General features: G+C 48.7%; 1 long non-coding RNA gene across 1 annotated transcript; it reads left to right on the top strand.

Moving 5' to 3' along the window:
• The first annotated feature begins 785 nt into the window (after positions 1 to 785).
• Positions 786 to 5,197, top strand: LOC132023684 (uncharacterized). Its single transcript, XR_009406022.1, has 3 exons — positions 786 to 986; positions 3,205 to 3,457; positions 4,128 to 5,197. It is a non-coding gene; the product is annotated as an uncharacterized LOC132023684 (long non-coding RNA).
• The last annotated feature ends 2,468 nt before the right edge of the window (positions 5,198 to 7,665 follow it).

Here is a 7,665-nt window from a genome sequence, read left to right as displayed (position 1 = left end):
GGGTGAAGGCCTTTCCAAGCAGGGGTCTGCAGTGCTTCAAAGGGTGCAAGGCTCTGGGGATGCTGGCCAGCAGCCCCTGGCTTCACCACTGGGTCTTTGCTTCCCTTCCCCCTGCCCATTCGCCTTCTCTGCTGTAATCCTGTTAACCAAAGACTGCATATTAGAGCCCTTCAAATACATATGGGCCTTGAGCTGCTAAGTTAGGACGGGTTATCAGAGGAGAGATACAAGGAGGTGTTCACTTGCTTGTTTGCCCTGTTTGAGTCACCTGTTTGATCTCAAGTTGGATCTGCAGTTTGAACTGCAACACCATTCATTTCAGCGCGCCGGGGACAGATCCTGAAGGTACGGAAAACTGTTTTCTATTGAGGAAAAACTCTGCTCTGTGTTATGGATCGCCACCTTTTCTTCCTGATAGTTGAGAAAAATGAGGCCTAGAGTTGAGAAGCGATTGTCATGGGGTCACTTAGCCAGAGACTAGTTTAACCAGAGCAAGGACCCTCATCTTACCTTCCTCCCCTGACCAACTTCTCCCTCCCCCGCCGACTCCTTCTTGAACTATACTTGCTGAGGCTATCAAAAGTAGAGATTCTTGCAAAGCTCTCTCTTTGCTGCATTTCCTTGTTGCTCAAATTTTTACAGATTCAAGATGTTCTTTGAAAAGAGAACTTTCCTAAAGTAAGCAAGAATTCCAGCAATGCCCCAAGGCAGGCTTTTTTTTTTTTTTTTTTTTTTCCTCTTTCATTTTTGGCTTCAGCTTACTACTGACTCATGTCCCTTGATAACTGAGTTCTTCTGTACCAAGAACTTTAATTATTTTCATCACTGTTTCTTCAACTATTCTTTGGCCTGATTTGCTCTGTTTTCTTGGGTTCTTGGCCTCAGAACTGAAGCCCCAGGAGAGGAAACAGGCTCCACCACTGACCCTCTCCTCACCCAGAGCTGACGGTGGCCCACGGAGGTCGTAGCTTAAGACAGTTTTCTTGGTGAGTAACTTATGTAGAGTTGGTGGGAATTTAGAATTTCTGAGCAAACCTTTTAAAACCATTTCCTCCCTTGGTGATTTTCAAGAGCTGGTCTCAGCGTAAGGTGACAGACTCCACTGGCCACTTGGTAGCCTTTGGGAAGGAATGTTCTGGGTGATGAGAGCCGCTACTAGGCTGTTCTGCATCTCACCTCAAAGGGAACAGAGTAGGAGGTGAGTGCTGGGAGATGAAAATATGTTTTTGGGGGTACAGCCGGTACTCAGGGCTTCTCTCATCACAAACATAGGCGTGTACGCCCATGTAAGGTGACATTCAGGATAGGTCGTGATTGGGGTGCAGAGAAACGGGGCACTTGGAGGGGACCCTTGTGGGCAGAGATCTTGGAGAGGAAGACCTACCTCTCCTGGGAATTGTCTCTTTAGTCTGTGGATCATGGGAAGGTCCAGCAGGTTCCAGAGAGGGGCGAGCATCTGGAGGCCGTGGCTACCTATTTACTCACAAAACAAGGGAAACGTTGCTATCTGACAATCAGTTCTATCCCGTTCTGTGGTGTGCTGGGACCCGCTTGTGCCGATGCTTGAGTACTGCACGTTACCTGTTCAGGAATTCGGAACGTGAGCAGGTTTTTAAACGTAGTAGTTATTACACACTAAATAATGTGAACTTGTGTTGAAAACAAGCACATGTGGTAAACACCCTAAACTCAGCCCTTGTCGTCTTTTTACTACACTCCACTGTTCTTCGTGCCTGCGAGGATATTCACGCCCCTCACTTCTGGATGGTGGGATTGCTGTCTAATGGCTTACAATCGTGTCAACTCCCTGTTTGGTGACACGGTTTCACCTTGAAATTGGCCGGCTGTACACCGAGCTTTTCTCCAGTCTGTGAACGGTCAAACAGACTCGCTGCAGCTGGGCATCTCCCTGGCTCCTTCTCTGGGTTTCTTTTTGTGCTGAGCCTTCCCTGCTCACCGGAAGTTACCAGGAACCTGGCTGCCACTGTCACTAAGAAGACAGAAGCCGTGGATTGGCTCTCCCATGGACTATGGACTAAATACGGTCCATAAATACAATCACTAAAAACGTGTTGTTTTTTTTTTTTCTCCTGAGTCACCCCCCAACCCCACCCCAGCCAACATAACTGGTTACTCTGTCTTTCCAAAGCTCTTTCTTTCACTGGCTCATTGGTCACCAGATCTCACTGATTCTTCTAACTCTCTCAACTCTTTCTCCATCCATAATCGTTGTCCTCAAACTAGGGTTTCTTTAAGTTTTGCTCTGGTCCCTTTTGCTGGGCCCCAGGCAGCTCACGTCGGGGCTCCTGGCAACATCCCTGGTGGACTGGGACAGCTCAGCACTCCAGTATGGAGCCTGTTATATTTTTCCTGCCCCAGAATACAGGCTTTGCTTTGGATTTGTCTGCAGTTATTAGTGGAGACCAATTTCCCTTGTCTCTTGTTTTCCAAATCTTAGTCAACTTTAACTCTTGGTGACACAGTTTTTGTGTTTTTGTCTTATTTTTCTTCCAGATGATAGGCTTTCAGGTAAGGTCACTGTTGATTTTAGCCATTACGCCTTCTATGTAGTACCTGGCTTAAAAAACACAGAATATTTTGTTAATTTAAGGTGTAGAATTCATTTTGAGATAATGTTTCATTTAAATGGCCTGTAATGTGGGGAAAACCAACACCCGTTTATTTCAAGTGAACAAGGTTTTATTAGAAGAGGGAACTTTTCAGCTGCAGCTTAAACCGTCGTGTCTGTGTGAACAGAAGCCACTAGGAGTTGACTCGAAAGGGGACATTCTGTTTGTTTGCTTTTGGCTAGTGGAGAGGGGAAGAGGTATTTGTGGGGTGTCTGTGCCAGAGACGATAGAGAAGTTGTGTCTCCTGCCGTTCCTCGTGAAGTCTGGCTCCCCACAAAGAGGGAGGGCTCCGCACGAGCTGAGGAGAGGTCTCTGCCTTCTGGTTGCATCAGCCTGTAAACGTTTGAACCAGAGGCCCCTCCTGATCCTCCTGCGGGCATCCCAGTTCCTGGGAGGTGGGGGGAGGGGCTGGGAGGGGCGACTCCGCACCTCATGTTTCTTAGACTCTCCTGTGGCCTCCGATGTCCCCGGGGGCTGAGCACTCCCGGTGAGGTGCCGAGAATCCACGGGACGGGTTCAGAATACATGGGCTTTTCCTCTGATCATCCATTTTTCTTCCTAACCTGTATTTTAGGTATCCGTGTTTATCCGAATTCAATTTTAACGCTCAGCACTTTGAAGATGAGGTTATTTCGATATTCATGAAATTGTGGGATTAGTCAAAGAAAGAAGGCTGTAAGCGGCGGCTGTTGGAGCGAGTGAACACCAACACACAGGGGACGGTCTGAGGAAAGGGAAGAAGAAAACTGAGCTTCGATTAACAAATGCAGAATTGCAGGAAAAAACCCATGCTTTCTGAAAAGATGAAGACAAACCCCATCATCAAGGTATTTCAGTACAGATTCTTAGAAAAACTGAGCAGTGTCTGTAGTGGGATTAGGGTAAAGGAACACATTTAAAAAAAAAAAAAAGTCCACGTATGTGTTTAATGTAAGCGTACTAGACATTTTATCACATAGAAGGATATTTGCAATTTCAATATCCACCATTTACCAATGAGGCATTTACTACCTACTTGCCAGGAACTCTTAAATAATATTCTCTATAACTCACAAAATAGATACTGTTTCACTCAGGCCTTCTGAGAACCTCATGATTTGTGTTGTCACCCTGACTCACAGCGGGGGGCGTGGGCTGAGAGTGGGGAGGCCAGTGAGGCCTGGGCCATGGCTATGGGCAGAGAGCTGGCGTCTGAGCCCACAGTCAGCTGGTGGGAGACGCGCATCGGCTCACCACCTTGTAATGCGGGGTTTTCTGCGGGCCTGTTGCCTTAATGTGCCCAGTGGATTCTAAGCTAAATACGGGGAAATTTGCTGGGGGCGGGGGGAGCAAGCAAATATTTTCTATTTGTGTTCTTAGAAACTTAACAATCTGATTTTTTTAAAAGCATTTTTCATGCATTTCACAAGATAACTTAGAAGTTGTGATTCCTGTCTTAAACATCTTCAAGAATTGGCAGAGGTCATTTTATTTTTATTTATTTCTTTATTTCTTTAGGCAGAAGCCATTTTAAAAGAGGAGTTTGGGATCCGGGCTTCCGTCTGGAGAGGAAGACATACCTTGAGCACCGTGTCTGTATCTAACGAGCTTATAGTAAAGGCTGTGTGTGACCCTCTGAACTCCCTCGTCAACTTTAGAAGAATTCGTTAATTTTCACTGAATGTCTCGGATTCAGCACAACGCATTTGCCGATCCCTGCTGCCCTCCAGGGATTAGGTAGCTGATTCCCGGTGTTATTTATGGCTTTTCTCTCTAACTATCTCTCTCTGTCTCTGTCTCTCTTTTGCCTGCCTTGGGGAAGAAGGAGCCATGCAGCCCCTTCCATGGATGGTGGCCCCGAGACACCTGGGAGAGCCCAGACCCACTGGGTGGACGCGGACTCTCGGCAGCCCTGTCCCCACGCAGGTCTGGTTTTATTTTATTCAGAATCTCTAAGTGTTCAGTGTAAGGCTTGTGTCTTGAACGACTACAGGCATCCCCTGAACGTCACCATCATCATGGACCAATTTCCATGCTCCCTCCCTAACTTCCATCCTTCCTAGCAGTGGTGATGTCACCCCCGTGCCCGCTGAGGGCTTTCCAAGGAGGTGTAGCTGATCCCTACTGGGGTCCTGTCCGTGCCTCATGTCCCCCCAACACCTGGGGCACAGTGTCCATGGCCACCACCGTCTGCTGAGGGGATGTGGCAGAGCCTTTAAACAAGGGCAAAGCACAAGTACAAGTAAGAACTAAGAAGCTGATTCTCCCTGTTGGAAATCAGGGGGAAGACTTCCATCCCCTTCCTTGCTGTGTTGGACTAGTTACCTTAGAGAATGTGTCATTGTAAATTCTTTCTCCTCTCTCTGAAGTGTATATAAACCCCTTTGCAGACTAGATAGGTCTCTGGTGAGCTTTGGGACCCAGGATTGCCTTTCTCAAGCACCAGGAAGGGAGGAAGCACCCCATCTCCCAGCCCCTGTTGGGGGACTCGAAGTCTAACTCTTGTGGGAGCTTGCTCCACGTTGCAAAGCTACCTCCTCTCATAAGGTAGGAGAAGGTTGTTTTTCCTCTGAACAGAGCTGCCTAGCGAACACCAACACAGGTGGTCACCCTAGGACCAGGCTGGAGTAGGATGAACTCTGCCTGACAAACGGTGCTGTCAAGTCTTCTGCTTGAGGACTAGTTATCGTGTCCCTTGAGAGCATGCGTGTAGTATGTGGTATCTGCGTGGCCATGTTCTGGGTGAGATTTCTTTCTGTCTTTGCATTTCTTGGCGGTTTGCCTGTGATGCCTGTCACGTGGTAGTTTCAAGCTAACTCAGTAATAATAGTGTTTTCTTTCTGCCTTTGCAGAGAGGGCTTCTGGGTTGGGAGGATATTTTGCTTTTCCTCCTGTTTCCCCAGCAAGTGGTAGCGGAGTGTCTGGGGAAGTCCTGGTCCTCCTGGCAGAGAGAAACCAGACTCCTGCAGAGTCTCAGAAGGTCCTCTTCACCCTTTCGGTGGCCACCTCTCTTCCCTGTCTGCTTCTGAGGTACCAGAGAACAGGGAGCTAACACCTTCCACTCAGACTCCCTGAGCCTTCTTTCTCGGGCGCTCTCAGAGACGGGTGGTCTGTGCCTACACCCCACATTTCCTGGGGAGGGATTCTCTCCCCACACCATCTTTAGTTATCTCCTCTCCCCTGTTTTCCAGGTTCCCAGGACATGTGAGGGAATGACTGTAGGTTCAGTTGTGTCCCCTCCAATTCTTTTGTTGAAAACCTGACACCCCACCCCCCAGGACCTTAGAACGTGCCTGTATTCCGAGACAGGTTCTGGAGTGATAACTGAGGTAAAACGAGGTCATCTGGGTGGGTCCTGCAGGGGAAGGAAAAGGCTTCCTTGTACTCTTGGTCTTGTGGCTGGTCCAAGAACTAAGTTGACATAAAACTGATAAGCAGGAGACAATAATCGGTTTAATTACACACATATGCATGGGAGATTCACAAAAATACGAGACTCCAAGGCAGGTGGCCAGGTGACTGAGACACAGGCCACCCTGAACTTCAGGAAGCAGCGGGGGTTTGGAGTTTCTGGGGTTGGGGAGGGGAGGAGATCAGACAGTGTTTCCCTGGTTATAGGATGAGAATCTCTCAGACAACAAAATTATCTCCGGGAGTAGTCCTCCTTCTGGAGCGGAGACCTTGATTAATGGAAATTTCCTTTACGAAAGGGGAAATAAATACTTTACTTTAAGCACTTATGGGGAGGTAAAGAGATTTTCCTATAGCTGCTGGTTTCCCATCACCTTTAACCCCAAATAATTCTCGCACCAGAGTGGCGCCTCCTAAATCCCTTCAGCCACGATCCCATGACCGGTGTCCTTTTCAGGGGAGATGGGGACACAGACACACACCAAGGGGAGGTCACAGGAAGACACAGAGGAAGACAGCCTTCTGTAAGCCGGGAAGTCAGGCCTCGGAGGCAGCACCCTGCGGATGCTGCACACCTTGCTCTCAGGCTCCGGGTCTTTGGCGCGGTGCTAAGACAGTGTGTGCGCATCACGCTGCCTGGAGCCCGGAACTTGGCTGGGGCGGCCCCAGCAGACCCGTGCTATGGCTCAGGGGTGTTTCCCAGTCCCCTCCTCTGGTTCTCTTCCACTGTGGCTTATGGACAGTCAGCTTAGTCACCTGAGGCCTCAGAAACTTTTACCAAGACAAAAAGTATACAGGCATCGGTCTAAAGAGTCTCTGGTGCCCTTTCGCTGGTAGTCTGCACGCTTTTGAAACAGGAGTCTCTTTGTACAGACGGATCCTGAGTTTGTGTTGGGAGCCACGATCCTTCTGTGTTAGAACCTGAGCCGCGGGGACATGTTTACATCTGGTTTTTACTTGGAATTACCTTTGGTCCATCCTCATTGTGCTGATTTGGGGGCCGATTCCGGCCACCTGCTTAAAATAGCTTCCCAGGGGGTGTACCCCAGTTGATGGGGGGAGGCCAGGAGAGTGGAGATCTCGCTGCACCAGGTGGAAAATGCAACTGGGTGAAATTTGATCTGTGGATTGTGGACGAGTTCACTCCAGGCAGGAATAAAGCATTTGATTAAACTGCCGTTTATGGGAATCATTAGGCTCCCGCTGTGCACGCTTGATTGCTTGTGTGCTTAAAGCTCGCATCTCATTTGTGATCCACTGCGTCAGGGCAGCCTGTTGCTTCTTCCCCCGGTTTATCAAACTGCCCAATGTCGTTCTGCCCGGAGACAATGGTGAACACCTTGGTTGTGGAATCGCCGCAAGGATCGTAATCTCATTAGATTAGAAAGCAGGGCGATTACCAGTCCGCACTCTGTCGAGCCAGCACCGGCTGCTGTGGCTGGGGAGTGCATAATATTTGGGCGACACTTTATTAATTAGCATTCTTACCTCCCCACACCCCCCCCTCCCCCCGACCTTGCTGGGGATGATGACTCCTGAGTTCTAAATGAGTGTGAGCACAGACAACAAAGAACGGCCTCAGTGTCCCAGTTACCATGCCAACTATCTCATAGTCACTTTCTGATGACATTCTTGATTGATTCTT

This window comes from Mustela nigripes, chromosome 8, assembly GCF_022355385.1.
Source record: "Mustela nigripes isolate SB6536 chromosome 8, MUSNIG.SB6536, whole genome shotgun sequence".
Lineage (NCBI taxonomy): Eukaryota > Metazoa > Chordata > Mammalia > Carnivora > Mustelidae > Mustela > Mustela nigripes.
This window is presented reverse-complemented; position numbering and strand designations above follow the sequence as displayed.